The 23,267-nt window shown below is 42.3% G+C and overlaps 1 long non-coding RNA gene across 1 annotated transcript; it reads left to right on the top strand.

Moving 5' to 3' along the window:
- Positions 1–766: 766 nt before the first annotated feature.
- LOC123127463 (uncharacterized) lies at positions 767–6,901 on the top strand. The gene is made up of 5 exons (XR_006462498.1): positions 767–1,428; positions 1,901–1,973; positions 3,227–3,305; positions 5,441–5,665; positions 6,356–6,901. It is a non-coding gene; the product is annotated as an uncharacterized lncRNA (long non-coding RNA).
- Positions 6,902–23,267: the final 16,366 nt, after the last annotated feature.

Raw genomic sequence — 23,267 nt, 5'->3', positions numbered from 1 at the left:
GAACAGAGACGGTCCATCCAACCTAGACATGATACTAGACCGACCCTGCCAGATTCACGGCCACCCCAATAAACCAGCTAATCATACCAACAGAAGCTGTTGGGTGCTCAAGCAGGCCGGCAAGCTCAATACCGAACACAAGGGAAGGGGGCCGCTAGGCAATAGGGACGACGGAATGGTTCACCAGCTAAATGCAGAGGGCCAGAAGCAATTTCCCCTGAAGATCGATCAAATCCGGAACATAAATAGCAGTTCGGCTTCCGCCACCCATCTCATATACATGATAAAGCTATACCGCGCATACATAATTACGCACTTAAATACCATGGGCATCGGGCGGAAGCACAATACGAATAAGTCTGCAAACACTCCGGTAACATTTTATATATATATATACTTTCCTTATTTTTGCATTCTTCAATACTTCTTAAAAGCAGGTAGCGCAAAGGAGAAACACCTAAGACCGACTCCATTAGAGTTCGGATCCATACACTCACCTACGGGGATTCCCCTCGCTGAGGACAGGCGACGCAGACGTGCGACAGGAGGTCCAAAATTAACTTTTGTTGACCGCACTCTTTTTTAGAGCCTGTAACATGCCTTTTTTCTCTGCCTTCGACCCAGGCCATATCAAATGATCAAGGTCGTGGCAGAATATATGTAGGGTTGGACTATTCTATTTACTAATAACAGAATAATATTCTGTTACCCCTCGGCCCATTATAAGAACCGACGCCAATTTCCAAAATACAGAAAGTACCCAGCCGAACCGGTGTGCCCAAAAGAAAAAAGAGAAGCCCACCCACACCAGGCGCGTCCCTAACCTCCCGATGCCTCGGCTTCCACCAGCCGACGCCGCCAGATCCCTGCTTCCACCCACCGGCGCCGGATCCTCCCCTGCTCCCACCCGTCGCCGCAGTCACCGCGCCCCCTGCTTTCACCGCCACCGCCGCCGCGCCCCCTGCTTCCACCGGCCGCCACCGCCGCCGCTCCCCCTGCTTCCACCGGCCGCCACCGCCGCCGCGCCCCCTGCTTCCACCTGCCGCCACCGCCTCCGCGCCCCCTGCTTCCACCCACCGCCACCGCCGCCGTGCCCCCTGCTTCCACCCTCCGCCGCCAGCCCAGCTTTCTTCCGCTCAAGGACCAAGAACGACGTGAGATGTCGTCCTGGCCCATCGTTGTGGCCCTGCGCCCTAACCACCGCTGTCGGCCAACACGGTGGCCCTGCTTCTCGCAATGTCGCATCGTGCTCTCACCGCGCCATGTGTGGCCTCCTCCCGGCGAAGCGCCCTCGCCAACAACACACGTCACGCCCCAGTCCAGCTCTCCGGTGCCAGCCCATCCACCTTCGCGACCCCAGGCCGTTTAGCACTGCCAGCAGAGCCTGTTCAACACCCCAGCTCTCACGCCCCCCCATCTGTGGTGTCAGTAAGTATTCAAGCGCAGAAAAATGGAGATGTTCAGTTCAGACGTTGCCATGGCGCGTGTACTACTTATAATAGAACAACAGGGCTTTGTATTCTGTTCAGTTCATCTACTTGGCTATCATAAGTCCAATTTCATTTGTGTTTCCATGTTCTTCGTGTAGCACAAATAGGTCTTTGTATTCTTTCAGTTCATGTACTTGCCGATCGTAAGTCCAATACTGAATTACATATGTTTTCCATATTCTTCCTATAGCATGAGATTATTTGTGGATGTGCAGCAGAGTTTGCAAACTGCGATGTTGTTGTTCTATAGGTGCTTCCCGAAATTCCTACGAGAACCAACATATTTTGATGAAATTTGATGTTGTTGTTCCTATGTTTTAGATGAATTTTAACCATACAATCTTCCTACGACGGGCGTGTGCTTGCTCTGTTTTGCAAAATTCTTATCTTGCATTTTTTTGTGTGTGCAGCCTTTTCTCTTCTCGCCACCTGCTGCCGGTCGAGCTCCTAGAGTCACTACATCGACGCACGCATCTGCTGCAGGTTCTTTTCTTGTGTATGTTGTGCCGTTCATAAAAAAAAGTTAACTATGGGAAAAGACAATCATGAAGTTCTGTTCAGTTTCTTATTTCAATTCAAATTCTTATAGTGCAAAAATGTTGTGTATGTTGTGCCGTTCATAAAAAAAGTTAACTATGGGAAAAGACAATCATGAAGTTCTGTTCAGTTTCTTATTTCAATTCAAATTCTTATAGTGCAAAAATTGTGTCATAGCCATAAAAAGGAATGTTTTGCTAGTACCAAATAAAGGAAAAACAAAAGTAGGTAAGTTAAAAAATGTGCAGTCCTATAAGTTCAGAGAGAAAAGTTGGTCTGAAGGTAATGCGTTGCAGGCATGTGCAATTTTGAAATTTCGAAAAGGCATTAAGATGCATGATTGCAACCTATTAATTATTTTTCAGTTTTTGAGCTATGAGAAGATTACTTCTTATTTTTGAGCTATAGCAGTTTTATGTGTTCAAACTTTCTAATTTCTTATACTGAATAGAGACAGAAAGTTTTCAATGCTCGATCAGGTCGGTGAATTAACTGCCTCTCCCTATCTGATCGATCTCGCATCGTTTCTGTACCTTACATTTGCTACTGTGCAAGTGCCGAGGGACTTTAGTTCTGAACCATTTTTCTGAGCTTACTATTCTATTTGTGTTACCTTATCCTCCCATCAGTCTTATGATTTAGACTAAATTTCAGCCATGATTTAGACTTTCTTTTTGCAATAAATAAGTTCACTATCTCAGTACAATTAGTTGACCATCTCAGTACAGCTATTATTGGGTGTGCCAAAACTAGATGCTTGACTACCTTATTATTATCACTAGTGCTTTGTATTCAGATTGCTCCTTCAGTCCAACCTGACCCCGCGTCCCACTCAGCCATCCGGTCTGACATCATCTTCGTATTCTTCTTTGCCTCTCACTCCACAGGATTTTTGCCCATTTTCCAATTCTACACTAACGCTGCTTCTAATGGGTGTACATGTGATTATTGGTTCGTGCTTGTCTTAGTCAGCGCTAGGAGGAAATTTTAGAAAAAAAAATGTGTTAATGGAGATGCATGGGAGAGTTGTGCCTCTTAGGTGTTTTCTTTTATAACTGACGACACCAAGGTGGGGGGAATTTTTGTTCTTCAGTTATACGGAATTATTCATTGTTCATCAGTTGCTCAGAAGATGGTTTCCTTGGAGAAACATCTCTACTGAATTAGGTGTTGAAAATGTTTTCTTGTGAATGTTTCAGTGGGGGCTCAGTTGCTGCTCCAAAATCGAACAATTTGGAGGAAGAATGCATGAGAAACAAGTCTCCCAACGATGACAAGGTTAGCCATGTATTCCTATTCTTTGAGTTGTCTCTGTTTCAACCATAAAATTCAGCTAGCATAAGGTGGAGAAGGCAAAAAGAGTGGAGACACTGAAATTCATATTTGGCATAGTAATAAACAGTTAGAACCTTACGGTCTTGCAACATATTCAGAATCAATATTCTACTCCAGTCAGATTCTATGTAAATCCTATTAGTCATGGTTTGTCTCAAAAAAATTATAATGAGGACATAAACAAGTGATTAAGAGGATTTCATATTATAGAAGTAAACAATCCTTGAGAAGGAATTAATTTCTGAGTTTCTGTCCGATATTTTTTCTCAGTTAAACTAAAAAATAATTAAAGAGCGATTACAGGAAGTGTCAGACACATTTACGGGGTAGTCATTTTTTGAATTGTTTGCCGCGAAATTCTTACGTTTCGAATGGAATGGTTATCAGGCATCCAGGCTTATGTATAGCAAGATTGTATGGTGTTGGAGATCACAAGAATGCATGCACTGTAGTGTCCACTTGTTGTCACTTCCCATCTCCTGTATTTATCCGTCTCTAGCTCAGTCGCTTGTGCCTTGCTAATGCACTTTTATTATTTGATGAAACAAATAAAAACACCCTGCTGCTGCCTATGAATTGAGGCAAGTGATGCACTGGTTTTGTGCTTTGCTCACTCCATTGCTGCACTGGTTTGTGCTCTGCTCACTCCATTGCTGCACTGGTTTGTGCCTGGGAATAGAGTAGGTTTATCAGTCCAACATGCATTTTGTGCATAAAAAGAAAATGTAAATGACAGTTTGATGTGTGTGTGTGTGCAAGAAATGGAAAATTCGTTTTGAATTAAAACAACTGATCAGTTCGAATTAAAGAAAATGATCAGTTTGAATTAAAGAAAATGATCAGTTTGAATTAAAGATCCGTTTGAATTAAAAACAATGATCAGTTCAAATTTAAAACAATGATCCGTTTGAATTAAAAACAAGAAAAAAAACGGCACCAAAAAATATAAACATGGTAGTTTGAATAAAAATAATGACCAGTTAGATGTTTCAAAAAAGGTTTGAATCTAAAAATCCAGCCACCACCTCGTCGCCATCTCCTCCCTGACCCCTGTCATTGTCTAGCCCTGCCTCCCACGCACCGTCGGATGTTCACACCTTTAGTCTTTCTCATGGTACTATTTGTGTTATTACTTCAACTGCTGTTAGTTCTAGTCCTAGTGCTGCAATCCTTAGAACTCAAAAGCGGTGATGATCAACAATACAAATGGGTTCACTATTAACTCCAGAAGCATGTAAATTTCTGATACTATGATCACATGCAGTAGGACTAGGGACATGCCCATCAGTAGTCCTAGTGCTGCAAACGAATGTTGCTCAGCTTCCTCGCAATTTACCCAATCTCGTTCTGCTCCAAAGCATGCTTCAGTTCAACAAAACGCTCCAGAAAAGTTCAGAGTTCACAAGAGTCACTTCAGGTATCCCGTCCTCCTACATCCACGAGCGCGAGCACCCCGTGTAAATGCCACCCGTGATCCCTGCTTCCCGTCATCACTTACACCTCGTGTGAGTTCGCTGCCCAGAACAAGCACGACCACCTACAGTTCCCGGTGGTCGCCTTGGCCACCCTCGGCCATGAGCTCGTCCACCATGGTTACTGGCAGTTGTCCAAGTGGAGCGCGGACATCAGTTCAAGTAGAATCGCGGCTACCATCTTCACCAAGCGCTGCAAAGCCATCCAAATCGAGCACAGACAACTTGTCGGCGATGTGGCCAGCATGCTTTCGGCAAAATAGCGGCCGCCACAAACAGCATTGGCAGCCAGCACACGCAGTACATGCTCGACTGCTGCACACTGCCGCCATGGACGTGCACTTATGTAAGTATGAAGTAGATCTAAATGCATGTAATAAATAGAGTGACTGACTATGACAAAGCATTTCCTGCACTCCGTCAATTGATTGAAAAGGCTCCAGGTATGGAATTTGACAAAAAACCACATGAGGTTGTACTGGCTACTACAGTTTGAGGTCTCCAACTGTCTTACGTTTGCCGTTGTTTTTGCTAATGTCTACAGTACTGGTTGGGAAATTTTGGTAGTTCATTTTGCTTATATCTGCATGTTGTCTCTACCTGCAGGACCCGACCCAACCAGCTTCGCCATGGCATGGCGCCTACTGGCGAAGGACCACCAACTCCCTGACGACGTGCCCAAACCCGCCGACGAGGCCCGCCGCCCCAACCCTCCTCCTTCCTCCTCGCATCGGGATGAGCAAGATCCAGCCGGTGCCTGAAGCCCATCCCACCATTGTACCCCCCTTCCCCTCGCTGCACTGACCGGTGTGCCATAGCGCCGCTGCCAAGGTAAACTTCTTGCCTCCCATCGTCGCCCCTGCATCTCCTAGACGAGATGGTTGGTTCGATGACTTCTTCATCGGCATTTTGAATCAGGCTGTGACACATGTGTTGCACAGTAGGTGTTTGCAATAATGCATGAGCCAAAGAAGCTTATTTTTTGTTGTTTTTATTTTCAACTGAAAATGAGAAAGAATTTCATTTTGGTTCCTGTGGTGCTTGAGATAAATCATAATCAGTTCATGTGCGTTCGCGCGAGAAGTTCCCTTATGAAAAATAAATCAAATAGTTCGTGCACAGTAAAAGGGAACATTGACAAAGAAAAATGTACTGAAAGTACATTTATCATATTTTGTGAAGTTCTAGAAAAAGAAAAGGAAAAGTTCAAGCAAAACCAAAAAGTTCAAAAATAGGGCCTTTGTTGGTCGCCTGGGTCAGTTCATGTGCTACCATTGGAGGAGTTCAAAAAATCAGAACTAGTGCATTTCCATAAAATTCTGTAGTTTCGTGTGTGCGCTGCTACAAATATGAATGATTTTTTCCAATCATACTAGTACTGATGCAATCACCTAAAATAAGTTGAAGAAAAATTCTGCAAGCTAGGTGCATGTGCTGCTACAAAAATCTATTGTATGTCTGTGTAGCTACTGTATGTCTTCTGAATCATGATGCATGATATTCTTTGGTACATGTCTTCAGTGCGCATATGGAAGGTCGAGAAGTTCTATTGCTCGTATATGCCAAGTTCAGAGAAGTTGCCGCCAATGGCACCGGAGCAGCGGTCAAAATTAAACTCGGTTTCAGTTTGTGCATGAGTTTTTTTTACATCAATTTGTGCATATGTGTTAATTGGTGGCTAGTGTGTGTGTGCAGGGTACCATAAGTATTAGACGGCAAGTGTATTGAGGTGAGCAGCAAGACGAGGCGTGAAGCATGCCCTCATGTGTATGCAGCGAGCTGCTACAACACTAGTGCGGCTATACTGTCACAGATGAACTTGGCTGGTTGTAGCTGCTTGTACTAAACATGTGTGCCTCTGTTATCTTTGGTAGTCAATGATGCAGACTAAACATGTGTGCATGTGTTATCTTTGGTAGTCAATGGTTGTAGCTGCTTGTACTAAACCAAGCAGGCCAAGGATGAAGTATACGATGCAGGCAATGAGGACAACTAAAACATGCAATCCGTACACATAGCAGCAGCTGCAAGTTATTCCGTCTATGATGACATGATTGCTACTACCTCCGTTCGGAAAAACTTGTCCCTCAAATGGATGTATGTAGCACCAAGTTAGTGCTAGATACATCCATTTGAGGAACAAGCTTGGGACAAGTTTTCTCGGACGGAGGAAGTACTTCTTAAAAGAAAGTGTACATGATAGTTTGATGTTTCTCAAGAAAGGCAAAAATGGTTTGAATTAAAAACATTGATCAGTATGAATAAAAAACTATTATCAGTTCGAGTACTCTCTTCTGCCTATTTTGGTTGATGTCCATGAACAGACAAACATTGTGTGGAAAGTTCAATTATTACTAGCATATATATTTAGATAATAAATAGCTGTTTATTCGTCTATGGAAATTGAGATAGTTCGTCTATGGACCTAAGGAATATATGCTCAAAGAAATAAAAAGAAAAAATACAACACATTTATTGCGGAAAAAGTTTATTTTAGTTTAGCTATATAGTACTATACCTGATGGTTGGAATGATACTACAATAGTAATGATTCCAAAAGTTAACTCCCCGGAAAAGGTAACTCAATTTAGACCAATCAGTTTGTGCAATGTGGTGTATAAAGTCATTTCAAAGATGATTGCTGCTCGTCTGAAGACAATCCTCCCAGATATTATTAGCCCTACCCAAAGTGCTTTTGTGCCTGGAAGAATGATTATAGATAACATCTTAGTGGCTTATGAATGTTTCCATAAAATAAAAAATAAAAGGACCGGTAAAGAGGGCCTGTGTGCAATAAAACTAGAGATGCACAAATCATATGACCGAGTGGAGTGGCCTTTTTTAAAGGAAATCATGTTGAGACTAGGTTTTCAGCAAGATTGGGTGAATTTAATTATGCAATGTGTGACCTCGGTGGAATATCGGGTTCGTTTTAACACGGAAGAAACAGAGAGCTTCAAACCATCTAGAGGACTGAGGCAGGGGGACCCTCTCTCCCCATATTTATTTTTGTTATGTACGGAAGGCCTGACTGCACTCCTAGCTAATGCAGAGGAGAATAGAAGTATTTCTGGAATTAAAGTTAGCAGAGATGCCCCATCTATTTCAAATCTCCTTTTTGCGGACGATTCATTAATCCTGATGCAAGCTAATTCCATGAACGCGGAGGCGCTGAAAGCAGTTTTGGATGCTTATTGTGCTGCATCGGGGCAAATGGTGAGTGTTGAAAAATCTAGTATATTTTTTAGTCCCAACACGAAAGTGGAAGATAAGGCGCATATATGTACTATTCTGAACATTATGACTGAAGCTCTCAATGACAAATATTTGGGTCTGCCTTCAAATGTGGGTATGGACAAAAGTGATTGTTTCCAATTCTTAATAGACCGAATTGTTATGAAAATCAGTGGTTGGAAGGAAAAGTTGCTATCAGCAGGAGGAAAGGAAATCCTTCTCAAATCGGTTGTACAAGCTATCCCAACTTATGCAATGTCCGTCTTTAAAATTCCTAAAAAGATTTGTAAAGGAATCATTGACGCGATGTCGCATTTTTGGTGGGGTGATGAAGACAATCAGAAGAGAATGCATTGGATGGCATGGTGGAAGATGTGTGTACCAAAAGACCAAGGAGGAATGGGTTTTCGAGACATACATTGTTTCAATCTGGCCTTATTAGCCAAACAAGCGTGGCGCCTGCTTGATAACCCTGATTCACTATGTGCTATAATTTTGAGAGCTAAATATTTTCCAGATGGAGATTTAATGAATGCGAGTTTGAAAAAAGGATCCTCTTTCACGTGGCAAAGCATCATGGCCGGAGTGGATTCTCTCAAAAAAGGTTATATTTGGAGAGTTGGTAATGGACAGAATATTGATATCTGGAGAGATGCATGGATCCCGAATGGGGCAAATAGGAAAATTATCACTCCTAGAAGAGGGCAGCTTCTAACAAAAGTTGCTGATCTTATAGATCCAATCAACAATTGCTGGGATGAAGATTTGGTAAGACAAACGTTGTGGCCAATTGATGTCCAGAGAGTGCTTACGATCCCCCTCCCCACGTATGACATGTCGGATTTCATAGCTTGGAGCTTTACAAAGAATGGACTGTTCACGGTTCGTTCTGCTTATATGGAGGAATGGAAAGCCCAACATGGGAGGAAATTGCAACACTCAGATGGCATTGGAGGAATAAATATCAATACTATTTGGAGCAAGATTTGGAAATTATCTTGTCCAGCAAAAGTGAAGATCTTTATTTGGCGTACCTTACATGGAACCCTCCCGTGTCGTGTTACACTTGCTAATAGACATATGAAAGTTTCGCCCACCTGCCCATCATGTTCAAACAGGCATGAAGATACAAAACACTTATTATTTTTATGTCAAAAGGCAAAAGAGGTGTGGGAGAAACTGGGATTGCACGAAGCCATTAAAAAAGCCTGTGCGGTCGATCGTGCGGGAGAGGCAGTACTTGAATTTCTAATTTTTATGCCAGAACATGAGCTATCTATATTGGGCACACAGAATGTTCGCGAACTGATCGCTATAACAGCCTGGTATTTATGGTGGGAAAGACGTTCGCTAGTTCATCAGGGGAAGACCCAAGATGCATACCAAATTTCGATGGGAGCCCGTGCTATAACGACGAACTATGTTATTGCCCAATCCTCCAAGGCAACAAATAAAATAGAGGGATGGACGAGACCCCCTCTAGGTTTTGTGAAATTAAATGTCGATGCTTCTTTTGATCAAGACATGCTTAGAGGCACAGCGGGAGCTGTACTTAGAGATGATAAAGAAAGATTTATTGTTGGAGGGAATTGGAAGATGGATTGGTGTGCAGATATTTTAACAGCAGAAGCCATGGCACTACGTTTTGGCTTATTACTTGCACAAAAGGCGGGAAGTAACCAACTTGTTGTTAACTCTGATAATATGGAAGTAATTGACACGATGAAGAATGGAGGACATACAGCGGGAGCGGCGGCAACTATGTTTGATGATTGTTATTTTTTGGTTTGTGATTTTTCGTTAGTTAGATTTGAACACTGTAATAGGAAGGCAAATAAAGTAGCTCATGAAGTTGCTAGAGTAGCCAAATTTTCTGAGACAAAGGACTGGTTTGAGGAACCTATGAATGATATTGTAAATTTTCTTATAGACGATGTAACCATTATTACTAATAAATAAAGAGGATGTTTATTTAAAAAAAAATATATAAACCATGCAGGTTCGATGATGAAAGTTTGGTTGCTGAACCCAAAACGTTTTTTGAATGTGAAAAATACCTCAGTACAAACACACAGATATATTAGTACAATTACTCTATTTTACGAAAAGGAAGAACACACGAAAAACTTTCTTTTTGAAAAATTATCATTCAGTTCAATGATATAACCTATGCAAGTTTGAGGACTATGATACCATAAACCGTTGAAAAGCTACGAGGAAAACAATACCGAAACAACAAAGTAAATTCTAGTTTGTGAAAACACGCTTAGTACAAACTTATACGAACATCAGTTCAAGTACTCTTTTTCGGAATCTTTCAAAATTACTCTGTGAGAAATACATCAGTACAGAGACACCCCTAGATCAGTACAAGTACTCTGTTTTTTCTAACGGGAAACATCACGACGGGTCTCACCATATTCAAAATTACTCCTCAATGGTTCCGAGTTTGAGAAAACATTCAACATGACTAAGTTTCACATTTTTGATATCTTTCCAACGGTATATTATTTGCCACATTTCGACAAACTGTAAAAAAATCGCGTTTGAAATCAAATTTGACCGTATTCGAATTCGAGTTTAAATCGTAAGGAATTAGAAAAACATTTCTATACAAAAAAGTTGCGCATTTTCCATAGCTTTCCAACGTCATATCATTTGCATCAATCCGAGCAACCATTTGCGAAAAAACGCGAAAATACATTTCGCCCAGAATTTCACCATTTTTCAAATTACTTTTAAGTAGTATATAATTTGAAAAAACAGTAGATATATGGAAGATGCGGATTTTTACCAGCTTTCCAATGCCATATTATTTGCTCAATTCCGACAAACCGTTTGAAAATTGAGTCCAAAATACGATTCGCGTTTTTGGTTTTGGAAAAAACGGTTTTTTCAAAACTGCTCTTAAACCATGATGACTTTGCAAAAAATTCCTATATATTTGTATTGTAGATGTCAAGAGCTTTCCAACGATATATTACACGCTTCATCTCGACGAAAAGACGATCAGTTCGACGAGATGAAAATCATCAGTATAACCGCCTGGAACCATCAGTTCAAGTTGGATAACAGAATAATATTCTGTTACGCGAAACACAATAGCCCAGATGTGTGTGTGTGTGTGTATCAATTACTCATTGGCATATCGCTCAGGTCCCAGTCAACACTATCCGAATTAATTACCCGCGTCTTTCCGCAAATGAATACGCCTCCCATGGTTGTTTCACAAATATACCCCGGCTTACTTGCCAGGGGCTCGGTACGGGAACAAATGAGTTGCCAACAAAGTCCGAATAGCTTTTATAGCGTACTTCAGCGTCGCGAGTTTGACTTTATATGCATCAACTCCGAATCATGTCTTGGGTCAATAGTTGGGTTGCCCGGCTCCTGTGCTTGCTATCCTACGTTCCACTCTATCGGCTAGGGTAGTAAAGGGAGAACTACTACGATTGTGCTACCGGTTCAACTGGTGACGCATCTTAGTAGAGAAAGCCGAAAACTGACTGTCATGATGCGGCGAGAGCTGGTCAACCACTCGATGACTTATCGGAGTCTCTAGCGATTCCTTCGTGTCACACGAAGGACCTCTTTTCCGGTTAATTATGTAAACACATCATATGAATAAGCCGCATACATACTAGGGGCTATGTCGTAGACCCACCATAAAACTCCTATGGCTAAGTGAAAGTGTTAACGCCCTATAGTCTGGTTGCCTGGTTCGCCGCATTGACATCTCCTTCACGGACCAAGCCGTTGGGTCAAGAGTGATCAGATGCTTTTTCGAACACCCCTGTACTTCCTACAAGGGGGCTGAAGCCGACGACTAGAAATCTTTCAGATTATATTAAAACGGCGCACAAGAGGAACACAAGCTTTTGAACAAAATATACAAATAGATTCACTATAAAATTGTCTCGTGCAATTCTTATACACCTCACTCAAACATTATGTCTTTCGAGCATTGACCCTCTATTAAGTGGGCGGCTACTAGGACGTCTTCAAAATAATGCTCCGGTTCGTGGCGGTCCTTACCCTTGGGCGGACTCTTCACTGCAACGTCGATGGCCTTCATATTCCCCAGAATGTCTTGACTCAGGCAAAAGCCATCCATGCACCTTCGATGCACACCGATCGCTTCACATCATTGATACACGGCACGGTGTTAACAAGCCGCTGCACCAAGCCAAAGTAACAGTTCGGAACAGGCTCAGTTGGCCATAACCGGATTATGACATTCTTCATAGCAGCACCACATATCCTATGAAGCTCGGCCCACTGGGACATCTGCTCATTCAGCAACAGGGGGCGCTTCGAGGCGCCGAATTGTGACCAGAAAAGCTTCTCTGTTGCGTACCCCTCTCGTGCGTGATAATACTGCGCCGCATCGGAAGAACTCTTCGGCAAGTCTAAAAACTCATTCGGAGAACTCCACAATTGGTTAAGCTGATCATAGTTCAGATCGACGAACTTAGCCTGTAGCAATAATGGCTTACCAGCCACAATCTCCCCAGCTTGCCAGATCTCCTCACGGGGCGCTCAGGATTCAGACCGTGCTTCTCTTGCTTCTTGTAAGGCCTTTTCAATTTCAGCTGTTTTGGCTTCCTTCTCCCTCTCAAGAAGCTCACAGTGGCTGGCAGCACTTTTTAGCTTGAGTGCCATCATGTATATCTTCTCCTCGTCTTGATGCCGAGCAGCTCATTCGGCTTCTAACTCAGCCAATGCCTTCTCGGCAGACGCATTACTACACCGGGCCTGCTCCTTGGCCCAGGTTAGCTCCGCCCGAAGAATTTCAACGACGGCAACACCATCTGCAGCCAGGTACAACTTTCAGCATCATGCTTATATCACAAAAATGTACGTACAGAGATTGCTCCGAATACATACCTCGCAACTCACCAAGACTCATATTGATCAACGTAATGTCATCCCCGGCCACATGAAGCTTCCGTTGCAGTTCGGCAATATCCGCAGTCTGGGAAGTAGCTAGGGGGAGGCAGCCTGTGTTCAAAGTTAATCAGATTAGTCCTCCAAAATTTCTTCTTGATCCTCCGTTCGCCTCCCATGGGAAGCCAACCTGAGTCTCAGGGGCTACTATCTATACACAGGTAAAGCACAATTGCACACGTTACATTACAAATCTTGAAGCCTCTCAGCGGGCTCGCAAAGGCCTCATTCAATCCGCGCTTCGCGGATAGGACCTTTTCAACCACCATACCCATCAAGATACGATGTTCCTCTGAAACGGATGCCTTCCGCAACATGTTCGTCAAGATATCCGACGCTTCTGGGTCTCCGGAGGCAGCCACAGGAGTACGGCCACCCTTCAAAGGGATTCATTTATTTGTATTCGGCTGCATTTCGGATTGTTCGGGGTCTTTATTGTTGTCCCCCGGGCCGCCGAAGTTTCACCTTCGCGTAACATCTCCATCGTCCCTTGCACCACTTGTCGGTCAGGGGAGACCCTCCGCGACGACACCTCAAAGTCGTCTGTCCTATCGGACGGAGAGTTCGGTGGGGGCGTCTTGCTTTCCATCATCTCCGGGAGAAGGTCCTCCGAGGAAGAGGATTGTGGAAGGGGACTACACGCTGAGCTACAAACAAATATATATATATATATATATATATATATATATATATATATATATTACAGACATCACAAGAAAAGAATGTGATATGTTTAAAGCAGCCTTGTTCACTTACGATTTGGCTGGAGACTTATCCTCGTCACGAGACTGCGTTTTGACGCCCTCCAGGTCCGAGCCGCCCTCCAGAGGCATTTTACCTTGCTTAGGAGCTTGCTCCTCCCAATCTTCGGAGGCGGCCCTCTTCCCCCTAGGAGGGAAGGAGACGGTGCCCCTCCCTTCTCTTTTGCCTTTAGATAAGAGGATTTGGATTTCTCCGGGCACAAATTCCGATATTCCTTTGGAATTGGGGCCGTCTTTGGTCTTCTCACTCTCCGCCTCGCCCTCCTTCACAGGCATCTGGTATGGTGCCGGGGCCAGCATCCGAGTTAGAATAGGATTCGTTGGGCCCTCGGGCAGAGGGGCCGAAAACATAATCAGTTCCGCTTTCTTTATCCAGCCCTGGAAGAAGATAGCTTTGCTCAGTACCATATTGCAGTATGTATAACTACAAAAGTATTCGAAAGCCAAGTGCTTACCGGAGTATCCGGACGATTGCAGTTAAGGTTGGCGTCCTCGACAGTGTCCGGCCAATGTTTCCGCTTCCAAAAAAATAACTTCCACATCCCTTCGTGTGTGGTGCCAAAAAGGTGTTGGAGGGTTCGTGGACCTTCTGGATTGAACTCCCACATGCAGCGAGACCTACGCTGACAGGGCATGATTCGGCGAACCAACGTCACTCGGATCACGCCGACAAGATCGATGCCTCTCTCGAGGAGGGTTCAGATGCGTCTCTGTAAAGTCCGTACTTCATCAACCGATCCCCAGTCCAGCCCCTTGTTGACCCATGATGCAAGTTGTGACGGTGGGCCTGGACGGAAGGTGGGTGCAGCAACCCACTTAGTACCGCGGGACTCTATAATGTAAACCCACTCCCGCTGCCAGTAGTTGGAAGTCTCGGTAAAAGAACCTTTTGGCCAGGGAGTATTGACGAGTTGGCTGATGGTAGCACCGCCGCACTCCGCCTGTTCCCCATCGACTATCTTCGGTTTCACACTAAAGGTCTTGAGCCATAAGCCGAAGTGTGGGGGGATTCGAAGGAAGGCCTCGCATATAATGATAAACGCCGAGACATGGATAATCGAGTCCGAGGGAAGGTCGTGAAAATCCAGTTCGTAATAAAACATTAGCCCCCGGACAAAGGGGTGAAGAGCAAACCCTAACCCCCGGAGGAAGTGGGGGATGAACACAACCCTCTCCCAGGATCTGGGGGTCGGAATAACTTGTCCTTGAGCAGGAAGCCGGTGGTGCATCTCTGCGGTCAGATATCTGGCCGCCCGAAGCTTTGCAATATCCTCCTCTGTAACGGAGGAAGCCACCCATCAGCCTTGGGAGCCGGATCCGGACATGATGGGAAAGCTGAAAGCAATGGAGTCAAGCCTTGGGTGCTGGAACTCGGGGTTGGAAAGGCTGAGGAGAAGTTGGGCGTAAAAAAGAGGGCCCTTGGTTCCTTTATAAAGGCCTCCGGTATTGAATGCCTCCTCCTAAGCCTAAGAACCTGCCTATTCCTAAGGAATCTTTCTCGCAGGATGGTTGGGTTACCCATGCTCGTATTGATGAAAATCCCGTAATAAGGGGACACGATCTCTGCTTTGACAAGACATGCCAATGACAACCGCGTCTCAAAACGTGGGGAGAAAAACGGTTTGAAATTATGACCGGACAGGCGTGACGTCGCATTACTAAAGTTGTCAGCAGATTGGACTTGTGTGTTATTATATTCTCTCTACGGTTATGTGCGGTGTGTGTTATAGGTCCGGACATGATCAATTCGTCTAGAGATTATTCGGAAGTTCAGAAGGAGGAACCCGCCTTGCAATGCCGAAGACAACACTATGCGCCGGATACCTTGTCATTGAAGCCAGGTTCAGGGGCTATTGAGGGAGTCTTGGACTAAGGGGTCCTCAGGCGTCCGATCGGTTATCTATGGGCCGGACTGATGGGCTGTGAGGATATGAAGACCGAACACTGTACCCATGTGCGGATGGGACTCTCCTTGGCATGGAAGGCAAGCTTGGCGAATAGCTATGGAGATTCCCTCTTATGTAACCGACTCTATGTAACCCTAGATCCCCCCAGTGTCTATATAAACCAGAGGGTGTAGTCCGGAAAGCATATACTCAATACCTTAGTCATACATGCTGGACTTCTAGGTTTTAGACATTATGATCTCGTGGTAGACCAACTCTTGTAATAATCCTATTCATTAATATCAATCAAGCAAGACGTAGGTTATTACCTCCATCAAGAGGGCCCGAACCTGGGTAAAACTTCGTGTCCCTCGACTCCTGTTACCATCAACTTTAGACGCACAGTTCGGGACCCCCTACTCGAGATCCGCTGATTTTGACACCGACAGGGGGCGCCCCCCAGGCTTGTGGTCACTCGGGACTCTTCTGGCCCAACTCTGGTGCTTCGGGGGTCTCTTTTGGTCCATAAAAATCACTGTAAATTGTCAGCTCGTTTGGACTTTGTTTGATATTCCATTTCTATAAAACTCAAAAACAAGAAAAAACAGAAACTCGCACTGGGCTCTAAGTTAATAGGTTAATCGCCAAAATAATATGAAATGACATATTAATGCATATAAAACATCCAAAATAGATAATATAGTACCATGGAACAATAAAAAATTATAGATACGTTTGAGACGTATCAAGCATCCCCAAGCTTAATTCCTGCTCGTCCTTGAGTAGGTAAATGATAAAAACAGAATTTTTGATGTGGAATGCAACCTGACATATTTACCCATGTAATCTTCTTTATTGTGGCAAGAATATTCGGATCCATAAGATTCAAAACAAAAGTTTAATATTGACATAGAAATAGTAATACTTCAAGCACACTAATAAATCAATCATGCCTTCTCAAAATATCATGGCCAAAGTAAGTTATCCCTACAAAATCATATAGTCTGGCTATGCTCTATCTTCATCACACAAAGTATTTCATCATGCACAACCCCGATGAGAAGCCAAGCAATTGTTTCATACTTTTAATGTTCTCAAGCCTTTTCAACTTTCACGTAATACATGAGCGTGAGCCATGGATATAGCATTATAGGTGGAATAGAATATGATGGAGGTTGTGAGGAGAAGACAAAAATAAGAAGAAAGTCTCACATCAACTAGGCGTATTAACGGGCTATGGAGATTCCCATCAATAGATATCATTGTGAGTGAGTAGGGATTGCCATTCAACGGATGCACTAGAGCTATAAGTGCATGAAAGCTCAAAAGAAAACTAAGTGGGTGTGCATCCAACTTCCTTGTTGATACGTCTCCAATGTATCTACAATTTTTGCTTGTTCCACACTGTTATATTCATTCTTGGATGTTTTACAATCATTTTATAGCAACTTTATTTCATTTTTTGGGACACGTAGTGCCCAGTGCTAGTTGTTGTTTTTTCCTTGTTTTTTACTTCGCAAAAAATCAGTACCAAACGGAGTCCAAATGCAGCGAAAATTTTTGGAGAATTTTTCTGGACCAGAAGACACCTGTTGGGCAAAAGAAGTACCAGAGGGGGGCTCCTAGGGGAGCACAACCCACCTGGGAGCGCCTGGGGGCCCAGGCGCGCCTTGGTGGGTTGTGCCCACCTCGTACGCCTCCTGCACTGCCTCTTTTGCTCTATAAATACTCCGAAAATCCAAAAACCCTAGGGGAGTCGACGAAACACAATTCCAGCCGCCGCAAGTTCCAGAACCAGCAGATCCAATCTAGACACCATCACGGAGGGGTTCATCATCCTCATTGGTGCCTCTTCGATGACGCATGAGTAGTTCATTGTAGACCTATGGGTCCGTAGGCAGTAGCTAGATGGCTTCCTCTTTCTCTTTTGTTTCTCAATACAATGGTCTCTTGGAGATCTATTTGATGTAACTCTTTTTGCGGTGTGTTGTTGGGATCCGATGAACTTTGAGTTTATGATCAAATCTATTTTATCCATGAAACTTATTTGAGTTTTGATCTCTTATATGCATGATTACTTATATCCTCGTATGTCTTCTTAGAATCTTTTGTTTAGTTAGGCTGAGTAGATCGATTTTTCTTGCCATGGGAAGAGGTGCTTTGTGATGGGTTTGGTCATGCAGTGTTCTTTCCCAACGAGAGAAGGGGCAGCAAGACACATATTGATCGTTGCCATTAAGGATAACAGGATGGGGTCTATTCCTACATGAATAGATCTTGTCTACATCATGTCATCGTTCTTATTGCATTACTCCGTTTTACCATGAACTTAATACACTAGATGCATGCTGAATAGTGGTTGATGTGCGGAGCAATATTAGTAGATGTAGGCAGGAGTCGGTCTACTAATCTTGGTCCTGATGCTTATATAATGATCATTGCCTGGATATCGTCATAATTATTTGAAGTTCTATCAATTGCCCAACAGTAATTTGTTTTCCGGCCGTATGCTCTCTTTCTCGAGAGAAGCCACTAGTGAAATCTATGGCCCCCGGGTCTATTCTTTATCATTCTATTATTTGCCACTTTTATTTTCAGATCTCTTATTCCAAAAACCCAAAAATACCTTTCTGCATTTTTGTTATTTATTTTATTTTGCGTTTCCATGTGATCTATTTATCCAATCTACTACAAACCAATCTATCTTTTACCCGGGAGGGATTGACAACCCCTCTTACGCGTTGGGTTACAAGTATTTGTTCTTTGTGTGTAGGTACTGCTTACATAGTTTTGCTTGGTTCTCCTACTGGTTCGGTAACCTTGGTCTCATCTCTGAGGGAAATACCGTACCTATCGTAGCTTTGCTGCGTCATACCTCCCTCTTCGAGGAAAATACTAACACGGACACGAGCCATAAAGAAAGGATTTCTAGCGCTGTTGCCGAGGAGACATCATAAACATCTATCATGTTCCTAATCAAAAATATCATCTCCTCACAATTTACATTATTTGCCATTTGCCTCTCGTTTTCATCTCCCCCTCTTCAAAAAAATTTGTCGTTTTATTCGCCCTCTTTTTTGTTCGTCGGCTTTTAGTCAGATCTCTTCCTTGATTGAACTTGTCATCATGAGTGATTTTGGTATGGCAAAAATAGATGATGGCCCAACTCGTAAAATTGGACGATCTGGCAATATGGATGCTAAAATTTTCGATTGGGGGCAAGGGAATATTATGAGAAAAGAACATATCCACTATTTTTTCAATTGTGTTGGAAATTTGACTCTTGATGATGCCCCTATACTTAGAAGAACTAACTCTTATGCGGAAGCTATTTCAACATTAGTTATGAAACTTGAAAATAAATTTATCCATACCCATCCTACCTTGCAAAGATTGTTTTATGAGCTACCTGTTATAAAGAATCCCAAAGCTAAAAAGTTGGCTACCCTTGTTCTTATGAATGAATTTGATTACATAATACAAGAAGCTAGGGATTTTTTTTGATTTTTAAGGTATGAACCATGAAAAACCAGTGATAGATCAGATCCTTTATAATAGTGATTATATGTTGAGACACTTGGTTGGAAATAATCAAATTTTCGATGATAATCTTAAAAAGGAAATCCCCGTTTTAGATATAATCCACCAAGTTTTCAATGATGTTAATCAACACTATTCTTGGATTGTTGCCGGAAATCAAAGGGGATATGATGCTAAGCAACTTGATAGTGCTAAAGTTAATATGGACAATGTGTTTCAAGTTATTTTTGCAAAACCTGCTGACAAAAACACATCTAAGGAAAATAAGAAGAAAGATGACAACACTTAGATCTATGCTCTATGCCTAGCTAGGGGCGTAAAACGACAACGCTTGTTGGGAGGCAACCCAATGAATAAATTTTATTTTCGCCTTTTTCTTTCTGTTCTTGAGTGTTTGCGCAATTATGCCTCTGTTATGGTTGTGTTTTTATGTTTTAGATAGTGTTTGGGCCAAGCAAAGCCTTTGGGATCATGTTGGGTGATAGTTGATTTGATCTTGTTGAAAAACAGAAACTTCTATGTAGAGTACAATAATTTTGATAAATCACAAAAGCGATGAAAAATTATGATTTTTTTACACAAGATTGGTATAAAAATTGCCTACATCTTCCTAATGTTTTAGAATTTTTGGAGTTACAGAAGTATACGAAGTTTTCAGATTGCTACAGACTGTTTTGTTTTTGACAGATTCTATTTTCTTTGCGTTGTGTGCTTATTATGATGAATCTATGGAATTTATCAAGGGGTCTAAGCCATAGAAAAGTTGGAATACAATAGATATAATGCAAAACTAAAATATGAATGGATTTGCAACAGTACTTAGAGTAGTGATTTGCTTTCTTATACTAACGGATCTCACGAAGGTTTTGTTGAGTTTTGTGTGATTGAAGTTTTCAAGTTTTGGGTGAGATCACGATGGATGAAGGAATAAGGAGTAAGAAGAGCCTAAGCTTGAGGATGCCCCATGGCACCCCAAGCTATTATTCAAAGAGAAACAAGAAACTAAGCTTGGGGATGCCCCCGAGTGGCATCCCCTCTTTCTTCTAACGACCATCGGTATTTTACTTGGAGCTATATTTTTATTCGTCACATATCATGAGTTTTGCTTGGAGCGTCTTGTATTATATGAATCTTTGCTTGTTTTTCTTTTTAGTTTGTGTCATCTATCCTTGCTGGACACACCTATTTAAGAGAGCCAAAATTATGTTATGATTTGTTAGAATTGCTCTTTATGCTTCACTTAATTTTTTTGAGCTATGGAATTGCTCTAGTGGTTCACTTATATCTTTTTGAGCATTTTTTGCTTTAATATTTTTGAAGAAATGCTCTCATGCTTCACTTAGATTTACTTGAGAGTTAGTATTTTTTTAGAAATTCTCTCATGCTTTACTTATAGTATTTTGAGAGATAAAATTTTTATGCTCATGTTCCTCACTTAGATTTTTTTGAGCTTGTCAAAAGCAACATATGAATTAGTCCCAAAGTGATAGATATTCAAGAGGGATATAATAAAAACTTTTATGAAGATCATTGGACAAAATAAACTTGATTCTATGTAATAGTTTTGCCATATGATGATAATAATATGTGAGTCATGTTGGTGAGTAATTATGCTTTAGTAAGAATATTGGTGTTAAGGTTTGTAATTCCCTATGCAAGCATGAAAGTCAATAGTTATGCAATGAAATTACATCCTACTTGTGGTGCATTATTCGGTGTTAGTTATACTTAATGCTCGTTTATGTGAATTTTCGTTTCTTGGTTGGATGCTTCACAATCTATTTGCTAGCCTTCCCTTGTACTAAGTAGGAATACTACTTGTGCATCCAAAATCCATAAAACCAGTTTTGCCATATGAGTCCACCATATCTACCTATATGCGGTATTCTCTTGCCGCTCTAAGCAAATTTGTATGTGCCATTCTCTTTCAAAATAATTTCCTTTTTTGTGTGCTCGTACCACTCATGAAACGGTTGGGGGTGGTTGATAGTTTTCCATGCTAGATGTGTTATTCTCAAGGTGAGTGTTTATTCACTTGTCATTGCACGAGAGTACGACAAAGGAATTAGGGATGCCCAGTCCCGAAATAAAAAAAATGAATTTACTTTATGTTGTCAAATAATAAATTCCTTGGAAAGTGTTGGTATGGATGGCACCCGTGGATACGGCTAGCCCTGGAATGTGAAAGTATGGTGGAAAAAGGAATAAACTTTATTTTCTGTTTGGAAACCACCTATGATATATCTAGCATGGAAAGTATTGGGAATTGCTCGATCATTTTCTTTGACAGGAAAAGCATGCCACCCAAAATGTTTTATCTCTATCTTTTTCGCTTTGAGCTCTGGCACCTCTACAAATCCCTACTTCCCTCTGCGAAGGGCCTTTCTATTTACTTTATGCAATTTTTTGAGTCTGCTTCTTCTCTTATAAAGCACCAACTAAGGAGCACTATGATCGTAGTTGAGCATTGGGTGTAGCTAATATGAAACTGTGTTTCATGAATGGATTAATGATTGAGCATGATGGGCTAGGGATAACTTGCTTTAGTGTTGATATTTTGAAAGACATGGTTGCTTGTTGATATGTTTGAGTATTTAAATCTTCATGTCAAAACTAGACTATTGCTTTGAATCATATAAAAGTCCAAATGTCCATGCTACAAAAGAAAAGAATATTTGATGAACATGTTAGGCAGCATTCCACATCAAATTTCTGTTTTTATCATTTACCTACCTGAGGATGAGTAGGGATTAAGCTTGGGGATGCTGATACATCTCCAACGTATCTATAATTTTTGCTTGTTCCATGCTGTTATATTATCATTCTTGGATGTTTTACAATAATTTTATAGCAACTTTATATCATTTTTTCGGACTAACCTATTGACATAGTGCCCACTGTGAGTTGCTGTTTCCTTGTTTTTTACTTCCCAGAAAATCGGTACCAAATGGAGTCCAAACACAGTGAAATGTTTTGGAGATTTTTCTGGACCAGAAGACACCTGTTGGGCCAAAGAAGTACCAGAGGGGGCTTCGAGGGGAGCACAACCCACCTGGGCACACCTGGGGGCCCAGGCGCGCCCTGGTGGGTTGTGTCCACCTAGGAAGTCTCCCGCACTGCCTATTTGCTCTATAAATACCCTGAAAATCCAAAAACCCTAGGGAGTCGACGAAACACAATTCCAGCCACCGCAAGTTCCATAACCACTAGATCCAATCTAGACACCATCACGGAGGGGTTCATCATCCTCATTGGTGCCTCTCCGATGATCCGTGAGTAGTTCATTGTAGACCTACGGGTCCGTAGGCAGTAGCTAGATGGCTACCTCTCTCTCTTTAGTTTCTCAATACTATGGTCTCTTAGACATCTATCTGATGTAACTCTTTTTGCGATGTGTTTGTTGGGATCCGATGAACTTTGAGTTTATGATCAAATCTATTTTATCCATGAAACTTATTTGAGATTCGATCTCTTATATGCATGATTACTTATATCCTTGTATTTATTCTTTGAATCTTTGGTTTAGTTAGGTCAACTAGGTCGATTTTTCTTGCCATGCGAAGAGGTGCTTTGCGATGGGTTCGGTTGTGCAGTGTTCTTTCCCAGCGAAAGAAGGGGCAACATGACACGTATTGATCGTTGACATTAAGGATAACAAGATGGGATCTATTACTACATGAATAGATCTTGTCTACATCATATCATCATTCTTATTGTATTACTCCATTTTCCATGAACTTAATACACTAGATGATGTAGGGTAGTACCCTAATTGCCCGATCTTTCACGAAAGGAGCGGATCCCGCGATGAACACGAAGAACACGAGGGGAAACACAAGAGGAAACACGAGAAAATCACTAAACCAACAAGAAATAGTCACATATATGCTAGATCCTCGAGTACATAAGAGATCACACGATCCACGGACAACTAAGGACGATACAAAGGTAGCCGGTCTTCCCCGCAAGGAGGTCTTCAATCCAAAGGGATTTTCTCCGAAGAGGGGCCGCGGTCTCTCTCGTGGAGTAGATACGATGTGGATGAGCAATGCTCTATCTCTAATA

Source organism: Triticum aestivum, chromosome 6A (assembly GCF_018294505.1).
Source record: "Triticum aestivum cultivar Chinese Spring chromosome 6A, IWGSC CS RefSeq v2.1, whole genome shotgun sequence".
Lineage (NCBI taxonomy): Eukaryota > Viridiplantae > Streptophyta > Magnoliopsida > Poales > Poaceae > Triticum > Triticum aestivum.
This window is presented reverse-complemented; position numbering and strand designations above follow the sequence as displayed.